The sequence below is a fragment of the Macrotis lagotis genome, chromosome 2, assembly GCF_037893015.1.
Source record: "Macrotis lagotis isolate mMagLag1 chromosome 2, bilby.v1.9.chrom.fasta, whole genome shotgun sequence".
Lineage (NCBI taxonomy): Eukaryota > Metazoa > Chordata > Mammalia > Peramelemorphia > Peramelidae > Macrotis > Macrotis lagotis.
In genome coordinates this window covers 27,481,926-27,509,471 of record NC_133659.1, presented here as the reverse complement: position 1 = coordinate 27,509,471, position 27,546 = coordinate 27,481,926, and the positions used below count along the sequence as shown (strand labels likewise).

The window sequence follows — 27,546 nt, the reverse complement described above, 5'->3', positions numbered from 1 at the left end:
GCCACCTAGATGCCCTAACTTTGAGAACCATTCCATTAGCTACCCCTTCCAGTCTTGTGTCATCTACAGATTCGATGAGCATGTCATCAATGTCTCTTATCAAGCCATTGGAAAAATATTATATAGTACAAGACTAAGCACAGACTCAAGGGCCACTCCAATGGAAACCCTCTGCCAGTGAAGCACTGATGACTTTACTTTGGGTCTGGCCATTCAACCAATTCTAAGTCTCCCTAATGGCGCTATGATCCAGCTCCAGCTAGAGTCCAAGAAGAATTTGCAAGACTCTGTCCAAAGTTTTGTTAAAATGCAGGTGGGCTATATATAAGGGAGTGATGAAGGAGGAATTATGCATGCTTATCAAATTCCTCTGATCTAAAAAAGAAAACCCACCATTAAAAAAAGGAACTAAGGTTAGCAGTCTGGTGTGACTTGTTCTTTTCTTTATTTGAAATACTTTCATTATGAGCTTGACAGTCATGACAAATACAAACTTTTCCAATATAATACAAAGGACCTAGGATAATTTCATACCACAAATAATTTTTAACAAATGTATACATAAAATTTAACATGATAATAATTATAGTGCCCTTGTTGAATTTTCTTCTATTCTCTTGTGGACTTTTAAAGGCTTCTTGGACTTGTTCCTCTGCCTTTTCAAAATTTTTTTTATGTTTTTGCAAGGCAAATGGGGTTAAGTGGCTTACCCAAGGCCACACAGCTAGGTAATTATTAAGTGTCTGAGGCCAGATTTGAACCCAGGTACTCCTGACTCCAGGGCTGGTGTTTTATCCACTGTGCCACCTAGCTGCCCCTTCTTTTTTAAATTTTTGCATCATTCTCAATATTCCCTGTCCCTCCTACAATTCCCTGACCCCCAAATAAAAGTATTTTATTTCCACAAATAAGACTAATTAAACAAAATAAATTTGTATTGTGTTAGTTCTATCTGAAAATATACATTCCCCCTTTTGCACAACAATTCAGAGAGCTGCCAAGAAGGACAAAGTAGGCCATATCATCGGTCTTGACTGGTCATTAAAGTGATCAGAATTGATTATTTTCACAAAATTGCTGTTATTTATAAATTCTTTTCCTGGTTCTGCACACTCTATCTGTATCAATTTTTACAAGTCTTCTCAGGTTTCTTAGAATTTCATTATTTCATATAAGACAATAATAATTCATTGCAGATATACTTTAAAATTTGTTCAGGCATTCCCTATCAGATGAGATTCCACTTTATTGGCAATTCTTTGCTATTATTTTTTTTTTTGTCGCTATGAGTTCTTTTCCTCAGTCTTTTCCTTTATTTTTCCCAGGTACTAAGGCAGTGATAGTTCTGGGTTAATCCAGGAGGATGCCTAATGAACAAATGAGTTTAGTGACTTTTGGGATATCAATCCTAATTGCTTTCGAGATGGTTGAATCACTTCATAGTTCTGTCAATAGACAGGCAGGCAGTCAATAAATATGTATTAGACGTCTACTCTGTTCTAAGGATTGTGTCAAACATTTAGTGGGTGGAAAGAAAAGTAAAAGACACAATCTAATGGAGGGGGAGGGAGAAAACATAAAAGGAAGCTGAAAAGCAAGTAAGAAGGAAGGAGGGTGCTCCATGTGTTTTGGGGCAGGGAGGGAGTGAGGAATGATGAAAGGACAGCCAGGTAGAAATGATGAGATGTCTATTCTGCTTCTCTCCTTAAAGAAAGGATCTGGGACCTTTCCCATGTCCATCTTCTACCCTCTCCAGTCAGGGGAAAGGAAGACAAGGAATAATGAGGAGGAATGAGTTTGGGAACTGATGTGATCTTGCAGAACAATCAACTTCAGATTAGTCAGATGAGAAAGAGTGCATCAGTGAGTCTGTCCACAGTGCAGCCCCTCCAATAACTGTAATTTTGTTTTTGCCATCTCTGCCAATATAATAATGTGAAATAGTCCCTTGGTGCATCATATTATTAGTAATTTGAAGCAATTTTTCATGTGATTGTTGATAATTTGCATTTTTTTTGAGAATTGATTCAAAAACTTGTTCTTTTAAATTTTTTTTAACATTTTCATTTAAAGTTTTGAATTTCAAATTCTATCTTTCTCCCTCTCTCCCTGAGATGCTGAACAATCAGATATAGGTTATACATGTGTAATTATGTAAAACATTTCCATATTAGTCATTTTATACAAGAAGATTCAAATAAAAATGAAAGAAAGAGAAAAATAGTTTGTTTCAATCAGTATTCACTCAATATCAGTTTTTTTTTTCCTGGAGGCAGCTAATATGGATCATCATTAGTCCTTTGGGATCATTGAATTGCTAAGAATAGTTAAGTCATTCACAATTCTTCATCATGCAATATTACTGCTACTGTGTATAATATTCTCCTGGTTCTATTCACTTCACTATGCATCAGTTCATGTAATTCTTTCCAGGTTTTTCTGAAAGCATCCTGTTTGTCATTTCTTATAGCATGATAATAGCTTGTTTAGCCAATTGATGAGTACCCCCTTTGATTTCCAATTCTTGGCTACCATAAAAAGAGCTGCTATAAAGATTTTTGTGCAAATTGGTCCTTTTTTCTTGAATGTCTTTGGGATATAGGCCTAGCAGGGGTATTGCTGAATTAAATTGCTCTCCAGAAAGGTTGGATCCATTCACAACTCCAACAACTGAGTGTTAGTGTCACAGTTTTCTCATATCCCCTCCAACATTTAGCATTTTCCTTTTTTTTATTTAAGCTACTATGAAAGGTGTGAGGTGGTACCCTAGAGTACACTATCCTGTTCTTAATGATGTCATGCTCATTCTTTTTAATTCACTTTTTTTCTTTTTTAAGTAGACAATCAGGGTTAAGTGATTTGCCCACAGCCACACAGCTGATAAGTATCTGATGCAGTAGTTGAACTCAGGTCCTCGACTTCAAGGTCACTGTTCTAACCACTCTACTACCTAATGGCCCTTGTCATGCTCATTTTTTTTTTATGGCAATGAGGTTAAGTGATGCCTACTTAAGTATCCACTGTCAGAGTCTGAATTTGAACTCAGGTCCTTCTGATTCCAGGGTCAGTACTCTAACCATTTTGTCTCCAAGGTGGCCTGTGTTCATTCTTTGGGTTTTTTTGTTTGTTTGTTTGTTTGTTTGGGTTTTTTTTTTTAGATTTTTGCAAGGCAAATGGGGTTAAGTGGCTTGCCCAAGGCCACACAGCTAGGTAATTATTAAGTGTCTGAGACCGGATTTGAACCCAGGTACTCCTGACTCCAAGGCCGGTGCTTTATCCACTATGCCACCTAGCCGCCCCTCTGTGTTCATTCTTTATGATCACTAATTCCTTTTCTAGATATTTGCTCAACATTCCTTTAATATTGCGCCCTAACTCATTGTCTTATTTTTTGTAGATTAAATTCTCTTTGCTTTTTTTAAAACTGGGGACATTTGTCCTTCATCCTTCCTTTTAGACACATCTCCTATTTTCCATAATCATTTAAGATCAATAATCACATCTTCTGGTTCAAATGCTTTTTGAAGTGAAATACAAGCTGTATATCATTACTAAAATGTCCGGTTCAATCCCATAAACATTTTAAAACATCTAACATGTTTTTTGTCCTATATTAAATGGTGATGTTCCAAAGTCAATTCATTTAACTGCTAATATGTACTTATTTTTCCTATGTTCTAGGCATTGTGATAAAAATTAAAGAATCAAAGAAAAGACAAAAACAATAGTACTCGTCCTAAAGGAGTCTATATTCTAATGGAGAAGGTGATATTCCAAAAAAGGGCAAACATGGTATATACAGTGTAAATAAAAGGAAAGATAAATGTTAGGAGTCATTTTGGGGAAGAGAGTATTAACAATTCAAGATGCAGCCTTCATCCAATCCTCTCCCATCTTCTTCAGCAAGGGTAGGCAGTAGGTGCAAGGGAATAGAGCACTGGGACTTGGAGTTGGACTTGGAGGATGGGAGTTCAAATCCAACATCAGACACTTAACAAGTTGTGTGATCATGGACAAGTCACTTAGGCCTGATTATCTCACATCCAGGATCATCTCTAGTCTTCCTGCTTCCTATCTGGCCACTGGAGTCAGATGATTCTGGAGGAAAAAGTAAGGATGATAACTTGGTACAGTGCCCCCCTCACACAAATTCAGTTCTTGTGCTTGTCATGGTATCACCTCCCTGATGTTATAGTCTTCTTCAAGAGTGAAGGATAAGGGGGGGGGGGGCAGTGGCTAGGTGGCACAGTGGATAGAGCACCGGCCCTGGAGTCAGAAGTACCTGAGTTCAAATACAGCCTCAAACACTTAATAATTACCTAGCTGTGTGGCCTTGGGCAAGCCACTTAACCCCATTGCCTTGCAAAAAAAGATAATAAAAATTTTAAAAAAGAATGAAGGATAAGCATCATCTCCTTCAACTGTTTGCCCCCCCCACTATCATCCTCATTTTCTTTTATCTTTAAGATCCTCCCATCTAGTGGCTCCATTTCTCTTGCCTATAAATATATCCTCATCTCCTCCTTTCTTAAAAATATCCTCAATGGATCCTCTCATTCCTCCTGGCGATTATTTCATAGCTCTCTTCCCCTTTTTGGTTCAACTGCTTGAGAAGGTCATCTACAGTCGAAGCCACCATTTTCTCTTCTTTCACTGATTTAAAAATAGGCACTTTAAAATGCAATTTTGTTTGAATGACAAGCATAATGATCTCTTAATTGCTAAATCTATTGACCTTTTCTCAACCCTCATCCTTATTGACCTCTCTGAAGCCTTTGACAATGTTATCACCCTGTTTGCCTTGATATTCTTTTTTCCCTAGTTTTTAGGAGCCCATTCTCTCTTGGTTCTCCTCCTACCTCTCTGATCACTCCTTCTCAGCCTCCTCCCTGCTTCTGTTTGCTGCTCCCCACACATGACCTTCTATCTCCTGACCTTATCAGTTGGTCCATGAGCATTTATAAAGCACCTACTGTATGTCCATCCCAATGCTAAGCCCCAGGAATACAAATTTCTGCTTTCACTCTCTCCCATGCCTGGAATCCTTTGCCCTCTTATCTCCACCCCTTAGCTTCCCTGGCTTTCTTTTAAGACTCAGCTCAGATGCTGTTACCCCTTAGAATGTAAGCTCCTTGACGGTAAGAGCTGTGTTTTTGCCTTTCTTTGTATGTCTAACATATAGCACACAATGCTTTTTGATTAACTGAGAACTGCAGGGATCAGGAAAAACTTCTGGTGGAAAGTGACACTCCTGAGTGGTTTTGAAAAAATTTTATAGTTTTCAGGAACTGAGAGTGAGGAGCAAATGAGTGAGCAGCCTCCATTGGAGGTATCCTGTGAGAATGTGCAGAGATGATATGTGTAGATAACATTAAGCCATATGAGATTGACTATTCTTTAGACCACATGATAAAATATTCAAGGAACTTTCTTCCCCAAGAGCTCATGAAATATGAATATTCTTCATATTTTGTAAATGAAGAGACTGAATCACAGAGAGGTTTAGATATCAATACCCAGAGTCACCCAACTAAGTGATAAGACTCACATCTTTAGGGACCAAGTTATAATCTCTTTCTACTTTTCCAAACCACAGTGGAGTTACTAGTAACCCCCAAATCCATGATTTGAACGAGTGGTTGAGAGACCCTAACCACATCCTCCCAAGAATCCATTTTTGAAAGAGGAAGCTACAGGGACATTTTAGCTTAACTTTAAACCGGAGCCCCCAGTGCAGCATCCAAATCCTTGATGATGTTTCTCAAGACTTCAGTTCCCCCTTTTAGCCCTAAAATTCCACCATTAGGGTTGTGTAGAGAAGCAAGAAGAGGGAAGATATTTCCCCTTTACAATAGAGAGGCTTTGGAGCCTCAGAGAGGGTCCCTAAAAGTTGAAGGATCACTGTTCTACCTTCAAACCCTCTACAATTCAATTGAGTTAACTTATATTCAAGAAACACTTTTAAAGGAATCTATGCATAAATTCCTAACTCCATGGTCTGAACCTTTAAAATCATTAATATAAGGGACTCCCCATGTGAAAACTTACCAATTCAGATAGATAAATATTTTGCAACTTAAATTCTTAAAAAATTACCCAGGTCTCCTATAGGTCAATGATTTTCCTAGGATCATACAACTAGGGTGGCCAGACTTGAAGTTTTTCCCAGCTCCTTTGTTGGTCCTCTATATACTATTCTGCCAACTAAACAGTTTATGTTGTCAAGGGACTTCCATGCTAATGAATGGCTACAACATGTTCACAAATCAAAAATAAATACAAAGTAATTGGAGGAGGGAGAGTGTATGGATCTATTGGATCTTGAATTTCTAGATAGCAGTTGAGGCCTGTGGTTTGGGGAGTCCCTCTAGGGCTTTCTGTGGTCTGTAGGTTAGAGATGTAGGGAATGGTGCTGCCCCAAAACAAAATCAAGTATTTGAGGGAAACGGGGAATTTTGTCTCCCTTCTTTGCATTTAAGCTAAAGGTTTTAGACAAGGATAGATAATGAACAAAATGGAGCATGGATAGGGAAGAAAATGTTGAAGGAAACAGGGATATTTAGCTTGGAAAAGGGAAGACTTAGTTATGATAAATGTCATCTAGTATTTGAAGGACATCATGTAAAAGAAGTATTAGACTTTTTCTAATATGGTCAATGAGGGGAAGGCACCTTTAGGTTTAAGATGAGGGAAAACAGAGGTAGTAGAGCACTGAGTTTGGGGGTCAGGAAAAATTTGAGCTGAAATCTGGTCACAGACAATTACTAGTTGTGTGACCCTGCACAAGTCACTTAATCCCTATTTGCCTCAGTTCCTCATCCATAAAATGGGAAGATAATGAAGAAGGAAATGATAAACCACTCTAGTATCTTTGCCAAGAAAACCCCTTGGACAACATCCATGGTGCCGGGTAGAGTTGGACATAACTGAACACTAGCAACAACAAAAATAAAAAGCTGTACTAAGTGAGTTAGGTTCCCAAGGTGGGCAGCAGTTGTCTCATCATAGGAGGTTTTTAGCTAAAGGATGGGTGTCCATGTGTCAGGAATACTGTAGAAGAGATTGATACTAGGTGGTTTTTAAGACCTTTTTCAGCTTTGAGATGGTCATGTCCTAGTGCTACTCATTGGGAGTTAGTGTAGGCAAGTCACTTGATTTCTTTCTCCAGTCCATTTATTTTTCTCACCTACAGGTGATGCCTCTTTAAGGGTGGACATCGTATCTCCACTGCAGGCTTGATATGAGAACATGATGTATGTGATGTGCTTTGCAAACTTTAAAAATGTCTCTCTATAACAGCTCTTATTATTATGAATGAATAATGAGCATCAACGAGAGTGGATGAGCAGAACACCGTCACCTCTCACATACATGCCACCTGTTTAATTTTGGGCAATCAGCATGTTTCCATACTTAGATCTCTTCTCAACTAAGTTCTCTTTGCATAGTTCATTAATTTACCAGACCATTTTTCATTAGAGGTTTGACAAAATGGTTAAAGTGTTCATTCATTCATTTACCAACTCAGTTATGAAAATATGGTTAGGAAACATGCAATCCATTACTTTTTCCAGGGATCTGTGGAACATGGGCTATAATTTTTAAGTGGGAAAATAAATGGAACTTAGGCCAAGGAAAAAGTAGTGACAGGAAAAGAATAATATGAATTCCCATATTTTGCAATGATTTTCCATGGGGAGGTTAACAGAAGTAGAAAACAGATTAAGGAAAGGAGACATTGGCACAACAAAAGTTAATGACCCACTACCTCTGGACCACTTTTTTTTTTGATCTAGACATATGGTTTCATCAGAATGGTGAACTTCTGCCAACTACTGCAGATTCTGCAACTTGTCTATAACTTAAAATCTTAAAGGGTTTCTTGGGGCATTGAGAGTTTAAATGAATTGGCCAGAAGCACTCAGATTAGACCAGAGGCAGGAATTCAATGCAAGTCTTTCTAAATGCAAAACTGACTCTCTGTCCTGATAATTACACTTTGCTGCCTTTCATGGACTCATTATTCAAATATAAAGAGGGAGCCCAAATAAGATAAGGATAAATGATTTCTCTGTGATAATAACATCTGTAAAATTACCTCTCAAAAACATTTTAAAAAATCAGCAATTACAGATCAACCTCAGAGGAGTAAGGGTTCCTTTAGGAAGCCTGCCAAGAACAATTAAGTAACTGTGAATTGTCTGTATTTTAATAAAAAGAAGATGTAGACCCAAAGGAGATAACTTTGGGTCCTGCTTCATCTAAATATTACCTGGGTGATTTGGGGCAAATCCCTCTGGGTCAGTTCCTTTGCTTGCAAGACCAGGAGGTCAGATGAGATCATCTCTTTCACTACCTGCTGTTGCCCCCAAACATGTATTTTGTGTGTGTGTGTGTGTGTGTGTGTGTGTGTGTGTGTGTGTGTGAGTGTGTGTGTGTGTGTGTGTGTGTGTGTGAGTGTGTGTGAGTGTGTTTGTGTGTGTGTGTGTGTGTGTGTGTGTGTTCCAAGCTACCTAACCCATCTTTTTGCCCCTCCTTTGAAGATAGAGGCTATTGATCAGGTTCTTATTTTTCCACCCATTAAATCAATGAGTCAGTCTACAAAAATCTTAATCCCTCACTCTGGGGTAGGCACCTTGCTAAAACCTGGGGATAAAGGACAGTGTATCCTGTCCTCAAGGGTCTTACATTCAAATAGGGGGACAAGATATAAATAACTAACATATTCAAGATAGAAATAAGTCAATGGAGGATAATCTGAAGGGAAAAGGCACTAGCATCTGAGGAGACTTGGGGAAGGCCTCCAACAGAAAGGAGGGCTTGAGTTGAAGCATGATGGAAACTGGTGATTCTAAGAGGTAACGATGAGAAGGGAGAGCATTCTAGGCATGGGAAGCAAGTCTTGGAAGCAGGAGATAGAGTGCTATGTGAGGAATAGCATATAGACCCGTGTAGCTGGAGCAAAGAACATGTGAGATAGGAAGTATAAGTAGGGGACTAAAGTATAAGAAGGCTGGAAAAGTTGGAAAGGACTGAGTTTTGAAAAGGATTATGCTAAGCAGAGGACTTTGTTCCTGATCCTGGAGATGATTTGTAGCCATTCAAGTTCACTGATCATGGAGGCGATATAGTCCAAATGATGCTTCAGAAAAATCGCTTTGTCAGCTGAGTGGAGGGCGAATTGAAGTGGGGAGAAATTTAAGACAGGGAGACAAATAGAAAGCTAATACAAAGCTGATCCCTAGTAGAGCCAAGATGGTAGAATAGCAGGAAATAGAGTCCTTCCAAAATAATTCCTCCACAAAATCTAGGAAGCACAAAGACTAAGCCATAATCAGGAAATCTAAGAGAAAAAAAATCATAGTGAATAGTTTTCCAACCCTAGGCGAGGCAGAGTGATAGAACAAAGATCTGCGGATACTAGGCTTTGGCCAGGGCTTAATTCGTGGATCTTTGTATAACACAGGAACTGAAAATGGACCAAGGCAATACCATAGGTGAATTCTTTTTTGAAAAAATTTAAGGCAATGGGGTAAAGTGACTTGCCCAAGGTCACACAGCTAGGCCATTATTGAGTGTCTGAGGTCAGATTTGAATCTATCCACCACACCACCTAGCTGTCCCCATGGGAGAAGCCCTGTTACACAGAGTTACACAGATCCAAGGCAGACTGAGGAGAAAATAAGAATTAAGGAATGATGTTCCAGGGTCAGAAGCAATGAGGGGGGAAGGAGGGATAGATTGTGTAGTGAGTGAAGACCAAGTTTAGAATTTACAAATTGTTTCGTTCTGACCCCAGGAGCTACAAAAGATCTCAGCTCCTTTATCCAGACCAATCCAAAATCTATAGCAGAATAAGAAGGGCAGGAATACCAGATCAAATGGGAGCTGGGAGTTCTATCATTCGGAACCTATTTAAAAAAATACAGTTGGCTGGTAGCAGCTGAGTTCAGTTGTAGTCTACTGAAACTTCCAACCAGGGCCAAGCCAACAGAAATGTTGCACAGAGAATGGAGGCAACTGAGTCTCTTCGGATGTTCTGTACTGCTAAGACTTTTTTCCTAAAGATTTGGATTTTTAAATTAATGCTATCTACCTGTAATAACTTGGGACTTCTTTTCTCTAGATAATTGTGTCCTATTCTCACTTTGCTTATGCAGCACGTGAGTTCCCAAAGTAAACTCAAGAGTTACTTGAATCATCAAGTGGGGGCTCTCATTCATTCATTTTATTGGGACCTATTTTTTAAAATGGTCATATTCTTGTTCTGTGTAATTCAGGAAGAATTAAAAATATATATACCCATAGCGCATTCAAGGACATCAGCTTATTGCAAGATTCCATCAAATGAGTCCTCCAGGTTCTGTATTTGTCTATGTGAAGTCTATTTTTTTATCAAGCTTTCGCATTGTATTTTAACGACTATGGTGGTATCACACGCAGGAGTCTGTCCCATTCCAACCACATTCTCTATACGATCTTGTTACTTTCTCATTTCATTGCAGCTCAACACTGGAATATGTTCATGGATTACACTATGGGGGAACAGCGATACATTGACCAGTCCAATTCTGGGAAAATCATCTCCTACAAAATATCAAGGAAGACCAAACAATGTTCTTGACACTATTTTTTTTTTTGTGATTCAAATATAGAAACTGATTTTGTAAAAGACAGAATCTTAGCCTTTGTTTATATTGGGTAGAATAATCTCATAATTATGGCAATAACAGAGGTCATTACTAGCTATGAAGTTGCCAGAAAAAGAAGGTGTGAGGGAAAAATTAGTGCAGGACTAGGTTGCAGAATTTCATTGGGTCAATTGATGTCACTTAGGAACTATGATAATTGGTATGAAAAAAGAACTACTTGGAATATTTACTCACAACAAAAAAAATGCCTCAACTTTTTTTTTAATAAACCAACTTGATTTATAATGGAATACAGAGATACAGTTGTATGAAGATTTCCTGGTTCTGGTTTTAAATGTTTTGTAAACTGAGTATTCTTTAATCACGGTTGAGCTTGGAAACCTGTGAAAGTTGGATATTTTCTGGGTAGATTTTCTTGAATAGTATTGTCTGAAAAAAATCAGATCATCTCTTCAATATTGAAAACATAATTTATGTTTTCAAATTTAAAAATGAATATTTTCACATAGATATTCATATAGATTATAATATTTCTTATCAATCCAGCAATAAAAGTTAAAGTAGGGTGTGTGGTTTTGCAAATTTTTTAACACTGATAAATTTAACATTTGTAAAATTTATTATATTCTACTGGTACAAAATAGTTTTAAATTGTATGTTTAAAAATTCCCAGGGGGTAGCTAGGTGGTGTAGTGGAGAGAGCACCAGCCCTGGAGTCCGGAGGACCTGAGTTCAAATGTGACCTCAGACACTCAATAATGACCTAGCTGTATGGCCTTGGGCAAGTCACTTAACCCCATTGCCTTGAAAAAAACAAAAAATAAAAAAATTCCCCCAAAAACACCAACTTGGGGAGGCCCCCAGATTGAGCTATTGATGAGATCCTGGAAAAACACAAAAGCCTCAAAAAGAAAAAAGCCTCAGAAAGACCAAAGACCAAACTTCAGCTCAGAATTCTCCCCAGAAATGTGCAAAGCTTGACCTAATATAAAGTCAAAAGTCATAAAGTAGATTAGAAAAATGAGCCATCAAAATAACAAAAAAAATTCCATCATAAAAGGTAGACAGGAAGACATGAAGGCATAATCCCAAAAGAAGAGAACGACTCTAAAACATCCTTAAAGTAAAGCCTCAAAGAAAAAAACAGCTTGTACACCAGTCCAACTAGAATTCCTAGAAGAAATGAAGCAAAAGGTTTTTGTTTGTTTGCTTCTTTTTGTTTTTTAAGGATTAAAAATGATTTTGAAAATTAAATGAGTGTTATGGAAGAAAGATTTGGGAAAAGAATTAACAGTTTAGAATAAGAGGTTATTTAAAAAATAACTGAAAATTAGAGTAGATCAAATAGAAGCTAATTATTCCATGAGACAAGAAGAAATATTAAAACAAAATCAAAAGGTAGAAAAATGAATAAGGTATCTAAGAGCAAAAGCAACTGTCCTAGAAAGCAGATTAAAAAGAAATCATTTACGAAGCAGGCAACCTTAAAAAATGATGAAAGAAAAAGCAGAAATGTCATATTTCAGGAAATCATAAAACTACCCAGATCTCTTAGAACCAGAGAACAAAATGGAAATAGAAAGAATCTGCTAGCTACTTCCTAAAGAAAAACCCAAAATGAAAATTTCCAAGACTATAATAACCCCAAACCAGAGTTCTAGGTCAAAGAAAACATACCACAAGGTGTGACAAAAAGAGAATTTCAGTATAAAAGAGTACCATTGCAATCAAACTCAATTTAGTAGTCACTACTATAAGGCAGCAGAGAGTCAGAAATATGATATTTCTAGTCAGGCTTACACCTAACAATAAATGGATTTTTAATGACATAGAGGACTTACAAGTATTCCTGATGAAAACAACAAAGTTGAGAAGAAACTTTAGAATATAACATAGGAATCAAGAGAAACATAAAGGGTAAAAATAAACAATCATGAGGGACTATACAAGTATAAACTATTTACATTCTTATATGGAAAGATAATACATGTATTAAGATGTCTATCATCATTAGGGGTCATAGAAGGTATCTAATTAGGAAGCCTGGGAGAGGTTCTGTAATGCTTAAAATAAGAATGAAAAGGAAGGGAGTGAGGAATACATTCAGGATAAAGAGAAAAGGGAGTAGGAGAATGGGGAAAATTATCTCACATAATCGGGATACTCAAATGAAAGTCTATATAAGTCCAGAGGAAGGGGTTGTAGAGGAATGAGCAACACCTGAACCTTATTTTTATCTGAACTGGTTAAAAGAGGGAAGAATACACACATAGAGCACAGCAGGGAAATACATTTCACACAGGGAAGCAGGAGGTAAGGGGAGAAGGAATAGAAGAGAATAGAAGGCAAGGTAGATTGAGAGTGATTAGACAAGCAAAACTAAGTAAGGAGAGGGGAATTCAAAGAAAGACTTGAAAGAGGGCAGCTAGGTGACACAGTGGCTCTGGAGTCAGGAGGACCTGGGTTCGAATCCGACCTCAGACATTTAGTAATGACCTAGCCGTGTGACCTTGTGCAAGCCACTTAACCCCATTGCCTTGCAAAAAACTTTAAAAAAAAGACTTGAAAGAAATTATAAGAATCTGTTATTGGGTTCTGAGTAAGGGAAATAGAAAAGGTTTAGGGGAACAGAAGCTTATTACATCAAATCTACAGAATTATTTTTTTAAGGTTTTTGCAAGGCAAATGGGGTTAAGTGGCTTGCCCAAGGCCACACGGCTAGGTCATTATTAAGTGTCTGAGGTCAGATTCAAACCCAGGTCCTCCTGACTCCAGGGCTGGAACTCTATCCACTGCGCCACCTAGCCGCCCCTAAATCTACAGCATTATTGCTAAGCTTATTCTTTGTTTCTTTTTCTTGCCCTCCTTTTCTTTAAAAAGAATGGATCGGATGTAACAAGAAGAAGAAAAAGTATAGGAGAATAGAATGGAGAGAAATATTCAATTAACAATTATAACTAAGAATGAGAGTAGTCTGAATTCAACCATAAAACAGAAGAGCATGTGTTAGAATGCAGAATACAATTGCGTTCTCTATTAGAAACACAAAGCTTGCACACATAGTTGAAAGGTGGGAGTAAAATCAATTACTCTCTAGCTGAAACAAAAGGCAAAAAATGGAAAAGTTTAACGAAAAAAATGGAAAATGACAAATTCTAGAGGCTGTGAGAAAAGCAGGTGCATTGTCCAGGGCTACAAAGCCAATAAGTGTCTGAGGTCAGATTTGAATTCATTCCTTCTGGTGTCAGATTCAACATTCTAATCATAGCCCTGCCTCAGAACTTCCTAATATTTAGGTTCATTGCTGTCCATTGTAGTAAATACCTTGGATGTTCTACTATCCCATTAGAGTAAATAATCCTAGATTCTGTATATGCTGGTAAGTAAATGTGTTAAAGACTTCTGAAGGAGGCTGCTTTGTCTCAACTCTATACCATAGAAGTAAATGCAGTGATGTTTGTTTCTTTTTTTTCTTTTAGGTTTTTGCAAGGCAAAAGGGGCTAAATGGCTTGTCCAAGGCCACACAGCTAGGTAATTATTAAGTGTCTGAGGTCAGATTTGAACTCAGGTACTCCTGACTCCAGGGCCAGTGCTCTATCCATGGTGCCACCTAGCCATGCCTTTTGATGTTTGTTTTTAATAGCTAACTAAATCTGGCATCTAATTGATGTACTAAAAAAAGTGAGGGATAGAACATTGTTAGGGGCTTGTGAATTATGGCAAAAGACCCATCCTATCTATGGAAACCCAATCTGTCAGTCTGAGTGGGAGAAGAAAGACTAGCCCCAGAACAATGCCAAACTTGGCTCCTGACTTTTGGCATCATCATCCAAGACAATAAGCATGGCTGGCCAATTTCTAGCATCCCTCTACATTGACTAGTCTCCCTTTCCCTATCACCAAATGCTGTCCAGTGGTGTCACCAACACTTTCCTCTTTTAGGTGGAGGCTCCTGGACCCTGCACACAGATTGTTAAAGTTGAATAAGAAGATGGGACTCACAGGTAGGTCAAGGCACTAGGAAGAAACGTGCGTTAACAAAGAAAGTCACTTGGCGGTAGAATGGCTAACCTGGGAGGAAGCTGGTTTGTTGAATATCAAGTAAAAACTAAATGACCACTTTCTAGGTATGTTATAAAGGAAATTATTTTTCAGGATGGGTTTGACTAGAAGGCCAATGAGCCAAATTAGATGTCTAAACTCTTACATATTACAAAGAGCTCTTGTAGCAAAGTAATGGATATTATGTGCTTTGGAGGTATTAAAGTGATAAGCAAATGTCAGTTATTACGAATCCTCTTCCCAAATGACTACTCTTCAAGACTTTGATGATAATGTCAATGGACCCTTCCTCTGTCCAACCTCATCTGTCATTTGATAATGATTAAATTAGAAAGTTTCCAAAGCAAGGTTACTAGTATGGATGAAGGTCCCTGAGTCTATATCTTTATGAGATTGAAGGAACTGAGAATGATTAGAGAGAGGATTGCACCAGGACAAGTATGGGTTTCGGATTCATGCAAAGTGCATCTCCAGACCTATACTGGGACACTACAACAAGGACAGTGGCAACTGGCAGCTTTGTCAGATCACAGATACAGGATGTAAAGAAAAGGGGGCGTAACAGGGTAGTGGCATTCTCAGGTAGGGAGAATCTAGGTGGCCTATAGCGTAGGGAGGACGTTCAGATGGCACCTTCAGTATCAATGATGTGGTTCAAACCTCAGCAGAGAGCAGGCTCTCATTTCCAATGACTAGCTTAGGCTGCAGAGAAATTATCAGGGTGGGGAATCCCAGATCAAAGCCAAGTTTACAATTCTGCTGTTCTGAGCCAGCTGAACTTTCCAGTTGGCTGATGGGGCCGAGTCCAGCAGTGGTCTACTCTTGCTCAGACCCAAATTCAGATCGGGTCAGAGTTCAGATTGGGGTGAAGATGGGAAGTTAGAAAAAAAGCAATAATTAGGATAACTCTAGGTCATTTGGGGAGCTCTGAAAGCTTACAAGTCTTCAGACTGTTCCTGATGCCCCAGAGTAAGATAACATTCAGTTGTCCCAAGAACACAGCAACAGGACCAACCCAGACTATTCCTCTAGAAGTTCTATAAGAGTCCAGAATCAAATCCAAAGTCAAGAAGCAGACTGAAAGAATGGGAAAGCAAGAAAATAAAAAAATCCATAATGAGCTATTATGGTGGCAGAGATGCTCAAGACACAAATAGACATTGCCACAGAGAAAAACATAGCTTGGGCACAAATTCAGCTAGAATTCCTGGAAGAAATTAAGCAAGAGTTTTTTAAAAAGAATTTTAAAATGTTTTATAAAAGAAATGAAAATGCTTGAAAAAATTGGAAAAGAAATGAGAAATATGGAAGAAAGAATTGGAAAGAAGATCATTTGCTTGGCTCATTGCCCAAGTAACAGAGAGCCTAAAAATTCAGATGGACCAAACAGAAGTCAATGACTCCTTGAGACAATAAGAAATATGAAGACAATGTCCAAACAGCTAATAAAAATAGAAGAAAGCATAAGGTAGTTCATAGAAAAACTGAGAAGGAAAACAGATTATGGAGGGAAAAACTTAAGAAGTATTGTACTAGCTGAATATCGTAACCAGAGTTCTAGATATCCTATTTCAAGATATCTTAAAAGAAAGCAATCTAGATCTTTTAGAACCAGAGGGCAAAGTGGAAATAGAAAGAATTCCCCAGTAAATTCCAAACTTCCAGGAGGTTCCACAGCCAAAATCTAGAGTTTCCAAGTCAAAGAAACTTTGCAAAACAGCCAGAAAGAGAGTTGAAGTACCAAGGAGTCATAGTAAGGATCACATAATTTAGCAGCTGCCACTATAAAGAAGCAGATAACTTGAAATATGGTATTCCAAAAGGGAAAGCTATGGCTTTATAGCCAAGAATAACTTACTCACTAAAGCTGAATATTATACTTCAGAAGGAAGAATGGATCTTTAATGAAATAGAGGAATTTCAAATATTCCTGATGAAAAGCTCAAAGTTGCAGAGAAATTTTTGCATACAAACATAGGAGTGAAGAGAGACATTAAAAAAGTAAACATGAATGAACAATGATTAAAGACTAGACAAGAATAAACTCCTTACATTCAAATATGTTGAGATGATGCCTGTGTGCCCTCTGAACTCTATCATCATAAAGTTTCATAGAAGGAGTTCAATTAGACAAGACCTGAGATGGTTCTGTTGATGATCTTTTGAAAAGAATGGAAAGAGAAAAGGAGGGATACACATAGTATGGGAAAGGAGGGAAAAGAAAGTTGGGAAAAATCCATTTGCATAATTGGGGTACACAAATGGACAGTCTCTCAACAAGAAAGAGAGGTGGGGGGAGGAGCAACTGAGCTTGAATCTCATCCTTATATGAACTGATCGAAAGAAGGATGAATATTATGTACAACACCATTGTTTTATTCAACTCAACAATGAAATAAGAGAAAAAGTGAATAGAGGAAATTAAAGTGGAAAGTAGATTAAGGGAGAGATCAATCCTGAACAAAACAAATCCTCAGGATATGTATATACATACATGCATATATATATATATATATATATATATATATATATATATATGTACTTTGCCATCTCAAAAGGAATTATATGCAGTTCCAGATGGCAAAAAATAGAAATTAGAGAGCATGCCCATCAGCTGGAGTACAGACAAACAAGTTATGACATATAAATGTGAAGAAACGCTATTGCACTGAATTCTAATCAGAGAAATGATTGACTGTGACTCCCAAGGACTAATGATGAAACATACCACCCACCTCCTGATACAGAGGTGAAAGACATAATACAGAAAGAGACAAATATCTTCTAGAACATGGTCAGTCTAAACATTTGTTATGCTTGACCATTCATGTGCTTAACAGGTCTTATTTTTCATGTGATCTCAATGGAGGGGGGGAGTAAAAAGACTAATATTTGAAAATAAAATTTAATTTTTAAAAAAGGCTATCATGTGTTAGCAGCTAGGTAGATAGAGCCTGGAGTTAAAAGGACATGAGTTCAAATCCAATCTTAGATACTTGCTAGCTATGTGACTTTGGTAAGTCATTTAATTCTGATTGCCTTCTTTCTTCCTCCCTGCCTCCCATCCCAGTCAAAAGGCTATCATTTGAAAGAGAATAGATTTGTTTAGCTCAGCCTCAGTAGGCAGAACGAAAATGGATGGAAGTTGTCCAAAAAGCTCATTTAGGCTACTTAGAGGAGGAAACTTCCCAGTATTTAGAAATACATAAAAATACAGTAAACTACCCCCCCCCTTTTTTTTGCAAGGCAATGGAGTTAAGCAGCTTGCCCAAGGCCACACAGCTAGGTCATTATTAAGTGTCTGAGGTCAGATTTGAACTCAGGTCCTCCTGACTCCAGGGCCGGTGCTCTATCCACTGCGCCACCTAGCTGCCTCTAGTAAACTACCTGTAAGTGATGAGTTCTCTCTTACTGTAGGTCTTCAAGAAGACTCTGCATGGCCACTTGCTGGGTATGTTGTAATGGACATTCTTTTTCAGTCCGGAGCTGTTCTAGAAATGTCTATATATCCACTCCTCATCTCTTTCCTTAGATCAAGTTCTTTATCACCAGCAACCTACTGGATATCTCAATCTCGATGTTTCCATTACCATACCAAACTCAAAACATAAAAGATGGCCCTTATTATCTTTCACCCTAAACCCATTCCTCCTAATTTTCCTATTTCTGTCAAGAATACCATTATTGGGGTAGCTAGGTGGCGCAGTGGATAGAGTACCGGCCCTGGAGTCAGGTGGACCTGAGTTCAAATTCAGCCTCAGACACTTAATAATGACCTAGCTGTGTGGCCTTGGGCAAGCCACTTAATCCCATTGCCTTGCAAAAAAATCCAAAAACAAAACAATAACTGCCTGACCGTGTGACCTTGGGCAAGTCACTTAGCCCCATTGCCATAAATTAAAAATTAAAAAAATTTTAAAAAACAATACCATTATTAAGTATTGTGTGTAATCCTAAGGAATCAGGAGCACTTCCTGAGCAGAGACCAAGACAACAGTAATCATACCCAGATCGTATCATCTTAGAGGCAACAAAAACTTTCAGATTCCCAGAACTAGATCTGAAAGCAGCAAGGGCAAAAAAACCTAAAACTTAATATAGAACCTTTCCCCCTTCACTCCCGGAACAGAGTCCAACATTAACATAAAGCTTCAAATCAAGAAATAGAGCATGAAAATTAGCAAAACAACAAAGATTATAAAAAGCTATTATGGGGTGGCTATGTGGCACAGTGTATAAAGTACCAGCCCTGGAGTCAGGAGGACCTGAGTTCAAATCTGATCCCAGACACTTAATAATTACCTAGCTGTGTGGCCTTGGGCAAGCCACTTAACCCCATTTGCCTTGCAAAAAAAAAAAAGCTATTATGTTGATAGGGATGATCAAAACACAAACTCAAAAAGAAGTCTATTAATAAAGTCAAAAAGCTGTAAATAAAGTCTCAAAGAAAAATGTGAATTTGACACAAGTCCACCAAGAATTTCTGAAAGAGTTAAAGTTGTTTTTCAAACTCAATAAGCGTGTTAGATGAAAAATTAGGTAAAGAAATGAAATAAAAGGTGGAAACTGTAAAAATGTAATTAATATATTAGTGAAAGAGGCACTAAAAATACTTCTTTAAACACTTTAAACACTTTAAAATCAGAATTGACTAAATGGAATAAGAGTTGCAAATATTCACTAAGGAAAATAACTCTTTAAAAAGTAGAATTGGCCAAATGGAAAAAGAGGTACAAAAGCTTACTGAAGAAAATAATTCCTTAAAAACTGGGCAAGTAGAAAATGATGACTTCATTAGACATCAAGAAATAATAAAACAAAGTCAAAAGACTGGAAAAATAGAAGAAATGTGAAATATTTCTTTGGAAAAACAACTAACAGAAAATTTAAGAATTATTGAATTATCTAAAAGTCATGTTTAAAATAATAGCATAGACATCATACTTCAAGAAATGAACAAGGAAACTGCCCTAATATCCTAAAACCAGTGTATAAAATAGGAATTTAAAGTATCCCCCAATCATCACCTCAAAGAGATCTAAAAATGCAAATTTACAGGAATATTATAGCTGCCAGATCAAAGAGAAAATGCTTCAAGCAGCAAGAATTCAAATATTATGGAACCACAGGCAGGTTCACATAAGATTTAGTTGCTTCCAAGTTATAGGAGCAGAAGGTTTGAGATATGATTATCCAGAAAACAAGAGCTGAAATTACAGCCAAGAATAACCTACCCAGCAAAGCTGAATGTAATCCTTCAAGGGAAGAAATAGTTGTTTAGTGAAATAGAGGACTTTCAAGCATTCCTGATGATAAGACCAGAACTGAATAGAAAATTTGATTTTCAAATGGAAGACTCAAGAGAAGCATAAAAACTGGGAAAAATTTATATTAACTCAAGCAAAGTTAAGTGAGCAGAACCAGGAGAACAGTGTAGCAAAATAGTCATATTGGAAGGATGGTCAACTGTTAAATGTTTAGCTACTCTGATCAAGGGAATGATCTTAGACAATTCCAAATGGCCCAGTTATCCACCTCCAGAGAGAGAGGATTGATGAACTCTGAGTGAAGATCAAGGCATAGTTTTTAAAGCTTTCTTCATTTTTTATAGTTTGTGTTTAAGGTTGTGTTTCTTTTGTAAAATCTATAATATAGAAATATGTCCGGTGTGTCTTCATATGCATAATTGAAAACAAAGTGTTTGCTTTCTCAAGGATAGGAGAAGAGAATATAGAACTCAACATTTTTAAAAATAATTTTTAAAAATTCATTTACAAGTAATTAAGAAATATTTAAAGAAATAAATGAAAATAAATTTCAAAAAAGAACACTACTTTCTTCCTTAGTTATCCGTTTTCCATCTATCTGCTCTCCTTTGGACATCTTTAGGAACCCAGGTATCTCACCAAAATGAAAGATCACATTAGGCCTAATACACCTCATCAATACTCTCTGCCCCTGAAATCCCTCTGAGGGAGAATGAAACAAAGAGCATGTAATATCAACAACAAAGTGTAAGGGATCTGACAATAAAACTCAAAATAGGGGCAGCTAGGTGGTGCAGTGGATAGAGCACCGGCCCTGGAGTCAGGGGTACCTGGGTTCAAATCTGGTCTCAGACAATAATTACCTAACTGTGTGGCCTTGGGCAAGCCACTTAATCCCATTTGCCTTGCAAAAACCTAAAAAAAAGTAATAAAACTCAAAATAAAAAAACCAGAAAAGTTCATCAGTAATTGTGTGGGCATTCTGGGGTAACTGCTGAGCTTCCTGATTCCCTCAGAGTTTGAAACTTCTTGACTCTACCCCTGTGTGGATAGAGTTGCTTTTTTATCATTGTTTTGGGACTGTGTTTCATACACAATGATTCATTCATTCAATTAAATATTATAGCTTATTTTGTCCTTATTCCACTGATCCTTCCCAAACATTTCTTACCTAATTTATTTTATTTAATATCATTTATAATTCTATATGATATAGAGCATTTAATCAGATTCAATATTAGGTAACAAAAGTAGAAGTATTATTAGCATTCATCGACTATCCATTCCATGCATTCCTCATATCCTGCCCAGGCTTTTCTCATCTCCCAGGCAGGGGATGAGAGCTAACCCACAGATTTTTCAGTTCCTGCTTATTTCCATTTGGGAGTTGAGCAAGGACAAATTACTTGTCTCTCTCTCCTGTTTACGCAAGAAAAAATAAAGTTTCCATGTAGTTTGATTCCACAATAACAAAGGCAACATTTGAGTGAAAATAAATAGGAGCAAGATTAGAAGTAACACTGTAATGGGAGTACATAACAAACTACTTATTCAGAAAGAAGAAACACATAAGAAATTCAGGAAACCATTTACAAATTTATAATAGGGATGAGATATAATAGTGATGAGTTATTTCTATGAAAGATCATTGAGAAGGGGAAAGTTATTGAAAGGTTGGACAAGGGAATAAGTCCCAGATTGTTTGAAAGGAGCAGAAAGTGGTTTTAAAACATAAAATTAGGATTCGTGCTTAAAACTGAGGTCAGTAAATGTGACTTCAATTACTGGCAACGTTCTAAAAAATTTTATTGAAGTAATGTTCACATCTAAAGATAATTTAAAAAATAGCCACTCTCAGTTATCTTCAGGATTGGTGGTAATAGAAATAAGGCTAGACAGAACCATAATAGGCTTAAATTATATTCTTGAAAAATTACACATTTTATATACATTGTTCTTGAAATTATTGTTGGTTTTGTGTTTTAAAGAGAAAATCACTTTCCATGTAGATATCACATACACTGCTGTTCTCTTCCTACCTGTGTAAACAATTGAATTCAATTTTGTAAGGATGTACTAAACAACTACTATGTCCAGGCACTGAACTAAATGCTTGAATATACCAAAAGAGGCAAAAGACAGTCCCTACGGGCAGGTAGGTGGCATAATGGATAGAGCACCGATCCTGGAGTCAGGAGTACCTCAGTTCAAATCTGGCCTCAGACATGTAATAATTACCTAACTGTGTGGTCTTGGGCAAGTCACTTAACCCCATTGCCTTGCAAAAACCTAAAAAAAAGTGAAAGAGGAGAAATGACAACAAATGAGAGGAAATGAAATTAAGAGAAATTTTTGTCCAATTAGATGTGTCATTTTGGTTTCTTCTCCTTTGTTCTCAAAGAAGACCAAAATGACATCAGTATATTAGAGTCAAGTTAGAGTATGTCTGACTCAGCCTTTGGGCACAAATAGTCTATGGGAACACCTGGGGTGGGTTCTCTAACCTTGCTCATCTCACGTGTCTTAGGAGCTACTTCAATTCTGCCTTACTCATAGAGCACAGCACTTTTTCTAATGAGAGCATGCCATGCTGAACAACATGGCCAGTCCATCAGAGTTGTACTCTTTGTAGCAGAGCTTGGATGCTTGGCACTTTAGTTCAAGAAATGGCCTTAATGTTTGGAACCTTCTGCCAGGTGATCTTCAGAATCTTCCTAAGACAATTCAAATGGAAGTGATTCAGTTTACTGGCATGCCATTGGTAGACTGGCCAGGTTTCACAGTCACATACCATTGAGATCAGCACAATGACTCCCAAACCTTGAGTTTGGTAGGCAATCTTCCCTCCCACACTTTCCAGTTTAACCACACTTTTGTCCAATTATCTGTGTCATATTGGTTTAGAGAGGTCAAGAAAAAGCCATTAGATTTGGCAATTAGAGATTATTAGTCATTTTTGGAGAAAGTGCTTTCAGTTGAATGATAAATGACTTTTTCAAGAAATTTAAGTAAGAAAATGAAGTGAGAAGTGTTTTAGAAGTAGTAGGGAGGGGGTAGCTAGGTGGCACAGTGGATAGAACACCAGCCTTGGAGTCAGGAGTACCTCAGTTCAAATCTGACCTCACACATTTAATAATTATCTAGCCATGTGGCCTTGGACAAGCCACTTAACCCCATTGCCTTGAAAAATCTTAAAAAATAAAAAAGAAGTAGTGAGGAGGGTGGGATCTAATAAGAGTTATATTTTTGTTCCTTAAGGATGGAGGCGATATGGGCATGCTTAAAGTTATAGCCCTGTAACATGGACCAATTTCCCTATAAGGAATGCACACTGACCACAGGGACATTTTGACTTTACTCTTGACCAGTGGGTCAGGTCACTCAAACTCAACTCCAAGATATGACTTGAGAAAGAGAAAGGGAGAGAGTATAGACCAAGCGAAAGTTGTACCCCTGGAAACACCTAGTAAGGAAAAAAGGTATGGTATGGGAATTAATAGATTCTCCCTTTTCCTGATGGTAGTGGGAAGAAGAAAACAATTAATTTTGTTGCTCATTCAATTATTTTTTGGTATTTATGGGTCAATGGAGTTGATCTTGTTGGGTGCCCTGGATTTCAATGTCCCTTCTGTTTCTTGAGCTAAGATCCTCTGGCTCCCAAATCCTAGTCCTTCCCTTAAATTTCAGTCCCATACCACCAACTTCACAGGATACAACAATAACAATCTAATAGACATCTTATACTGAACACAAGTGACTCAGTCAAGGTCACACAGCTAGTAAGTATCAAGTGTATGATGCAGGATTTGAACTCAGGTCCTCCCGATTTCAGGGTCAGTGTTCTATCCACTCCACCACCTGAGTTTCTCCTGCTCATTCAACTTCGTTGCACACTCACACCTACTAATTACATATGAAACAGGGAAAGAACCAAGAGACAAGGTAAGCTTTACAAGGTTGGGGAAGAAAGAACAATCAAAACAGTCATGTACAGCCATGTCCTGAATGACTTTCTTCTACATGAACATTTCCCATGCTAAATGGTGCTTTATGTTCATAGTTCTGGTGCTTCAGACTCAGAGCTCAAGGTTATCTAGTCCAATCTATACCGAAAGAACCCATCCACAAACATATTCAGCATGTAGTCATCCACTTTCCGCTAGAATACCATAACTGGGTAGTAGTAACCCATTCCATTTTTGCATTATTTTCACTGTTAGAGGTTTTGAGGTTTTTTTCTTATATCTGTTCTAACTTTTCCTCCTTCTACCTTTCCAATTTCTACCCATTGCACAGTAGGTAAATGGTGCCATGGTGCATAGAGCACTGGTCTGAATGTGAGGAAGACTCACTGTCCTGAGTCCAAATCTGGGACTCTGCCTCAGTTTCCACATCTGTAAAATGAGCTGGAGAAGGAAATGGAAAACCTGTCCTGTATCTCTTCTAGTAAAACCCTAAATGTGGTCATGAGGAATTGGAAATGATCAAAACAAATAAACCGCCACAAATCTTAATGCTTGTTCTGGAAATATTCCATTGTTAAAATTTAGTTCAGTATATTTTTTATCTTCTAATTCTATGAAAAGTATAATCTATGCACAAAACAGATGCCATTAGATTTTTTAAAATAGCATGTGGAGGGGGCAGCTAGGTGGCACAGTAAATAGAGCACTGGCCAAGGAGTCAGGAAGACCTGAGTTCAAATTCAGCCTCAGAAATTTAATAATTGTGTGTGACCTTGGGCAAGTCACTTAACACCATTGCCTTAAATAAATAAAATTTTTTAAAAGAGAGTATGTAGGTATGAAAAAACCCTCAGTTTCTATTCCAGTTCAGATGCTGGGTGTAATCTTAGACAGGTCACTGTTTCCCCCAAGTTTCTGTCTGCTCATCTGAAAAGTTGAGAAAATATTTGTTCTGCCTACCTTCATGTTTATTGTAAGGAGAGTACTTTATAAACCTTACATAACTGTGAAAGTATGAGTCATTACCTTACAGAGAAAGAAACAAAAACAGGGAAAATTAAATTACTTTTTAAAAATTCCAAAATTGTAGCATTAGAAGGGATTCAAGGAACCATCAAATCCAATCCTGAACAGAAGTGAATTCCCTTGCTCACATGGTCACATGGTTAGTACCAGATCTGGGATTAGAATACAAATATACTGAGTTGGGTAGTTTTTCCACTATAGCTAACCATAGTTATCAAAGTAATATTCGGTTAGTATATATTTAAATAGCATTCTAAGCATTCTCTCTCTCTCTCGCCATACTTTTTTGAGGTGATCTTGTCAGTTCCTACGGGTTTAATTATCTCTTCAGCTGTCTCATGAAGGCAATGTGATACAATGGACTCTGGATCTAAAGTCAGATATCCTGGTTCTGTGACATTGGGCAACTTCCTCACCAACCTTATTGGATTCCCTAGTTTCTATGATCCCTTCCATCTCTTGAGCTAAGATCCTATGGCTTCCAAGTCCCAGTCCTCCCCTTAGACTTCAGTCCCGTACCACCAACTTCACAAGATACAACAGAAATTTAACACACATCTTAAATTGAACACATGTGAAACAGACTCATTGTTTTCCCTCTCCAAACTTCCTTATCCCTCTGGAGGTCACCACTCTCCATCTAGTCTCCCAGATTTACAACCTTCTGGAGTCACCATTGACTCTTCCCTCCATTGCCCACGCCCATCCCACTCAGCTGCACAATCTTAGGTTCCTACAATATTTTGTTGGAGCCACCTCCCTCATTCAGATCTCCATCTCTGCTCTCCCGAGCTTTTACAATGAGACTTTCTCTTCTCTAATTTATCTTCTACCTAGCTGCCAACAGAATCAACCTAAAGATACAAGTCTGGCCAGATCATTCCCTGTCTGCCTCTAATACCAATTATAAATTCTTAACCTTAGCATGTAAATCCCTCACAATCTGCTTTCGCCCTAACTTCTAGACTTATTTCACATTATTCCACTTGTTAAAATTTCAATTTCAACTAAATGAAGCTACTTCCTGTTTCCCAAAGTTGACATCCTGCGGATCTTCCACAGGCCATCTGCTGCGCATAGAACACCATCACTACCATCAGCAACAGCTATCGCTTATACAGTGCCTTAAGGGTGGGAAAACACTTTATGTATTTTTTCCCATTCCCTACTCACTTCTTCCTCAGTTTCCCCACCTGCTTAAAGGTTCAAATAAAGGCATTTTCTTCTTGAAACTTTTCTTGACATCCATACCCTCTCAACTCTATTTCTTGGTGATCCCCTCTTCAAATAAAACCAAAATGGACTTATCTCTTTATAGGTGGTATCCTCCCACAGAATGGAAACTTGAAGACAGGGATTTGGAAAAGGGGTGGTATTTTTATATCCCTACCATTTATAATAGATACCCATCAACTATTTGATGAATTGAATGAAACAAATGCAACAGTAGCAATTCCATGGAACATGGTAGAATGTCTACCATGGAGTATTCCATGGAGAAGGGAATGAACCTTTAGGCTTCCAGTGAGCCCTTTGAGTTCTGATCAGTTCCTATGAGTGCACCTCTCCTGCCTCAGTTTCCACATCTGTAAAATGAGCTGGAGAAGAAAATGGCAAATCTGTCCTGTATCTCTGCCAGTAAAACCCCAAATGGCGTCTTGAAGAGTTGGACATGACCAAACAAATAAACAGTCACAGATGTGGAAACTGAAGCAGACAGAAGGAAGTGGGACTTGCCCAGAGTCCCACTGCTAGTAAAAGTGCTCACTCACTTTTCCTGTCTGTCAATACACTTTGGACCTCTCCCTAGGGCTGTCCATGGGGAAGGAAAGGCCTTCTTCCCTACCTCACACACATACTTAACTATAGAAGCTACTTATACGGAGCAAGGAGCAAATAAACTTTCTAGATGTTTAGCTGGAGATTTGTAAGACTGTAAGATAGTTCCTAACCTCTTTGCAAATAACTTCTATTGCTATAAGTTACTGACTGCTTTGAGATTGCCATTTAGACTCATCTTTACTAATATTTAATAAAAAAAACCAACATGGTTGGATGAATTTAAGATATTCTTTACCAACCAAACAGCCTCCTCTACCTTATGTGTCTTTCCCTAATCACAGGAGATTTAAAAGTGATCATGATGAAAGCTGGATTTTTCAAGCCTGATGGCCTCTTTGGAAGTTTAGGAGTCCCTAGTTTTCATTGTCAGTGGCAGCTCCCCAGGTAGATGCTCCCTGCAGTTCCAGTTTCCCAAGGGAAAAGATTAATTAATAAACATTCAATAAGTGCCTACCATTTGTCCGATATTGTACTAAGTATTGGGGCTACAAAAAAAAAGGGAAAATATGGTTCCTGCCTTTAGGAGGCTTGCAATCTAATGGAGGCATTGATATGCAAACAAATGTAGACAAAACAAGTTATAGAAGGGAAATAATTAAATAGAAATAGGAAATAATTAAAAAAAGGAAAACCCTAGAATTAAGAGAGTTTGGGGAAGGTTTCTGTAAAAGACTGAATCACAAAAAGAGCATTATTTCCTATTTCTAGGAAATAATTGCTCCTAGAGGCAAT

General features: G+C 37.8%; 1 long non-coding RNA gene across 4 annotated transcripts in view; it reads left to right on the top strand.

Annotated features, from left to right (window-relative positions):
• The window catches only part of LOC141512483 (uncharacterized), a 91,268-nt gene that overhangs the window by 14,400 nt on the left and 49,322 nt on the right, over positions 1-27,546 (top strand). For 3 of the 4 annotated variants that reach the window (XR_012475511.1, XR_012475508.1, XR_012475509.1), the window contains exons 4-5: positions 14,132-14,183; positions 14,595-14,656. This is a non-coding gene — a long non-coding RNA (uncharacterized LOC141512483). The remainder of the gene's footprint in view (positions 1-14,131; positions 14,184-14,594; positions 14,657-27,546) is intronic. The other variant, XR_012475510.1, reaches the window with a different exon arrangement.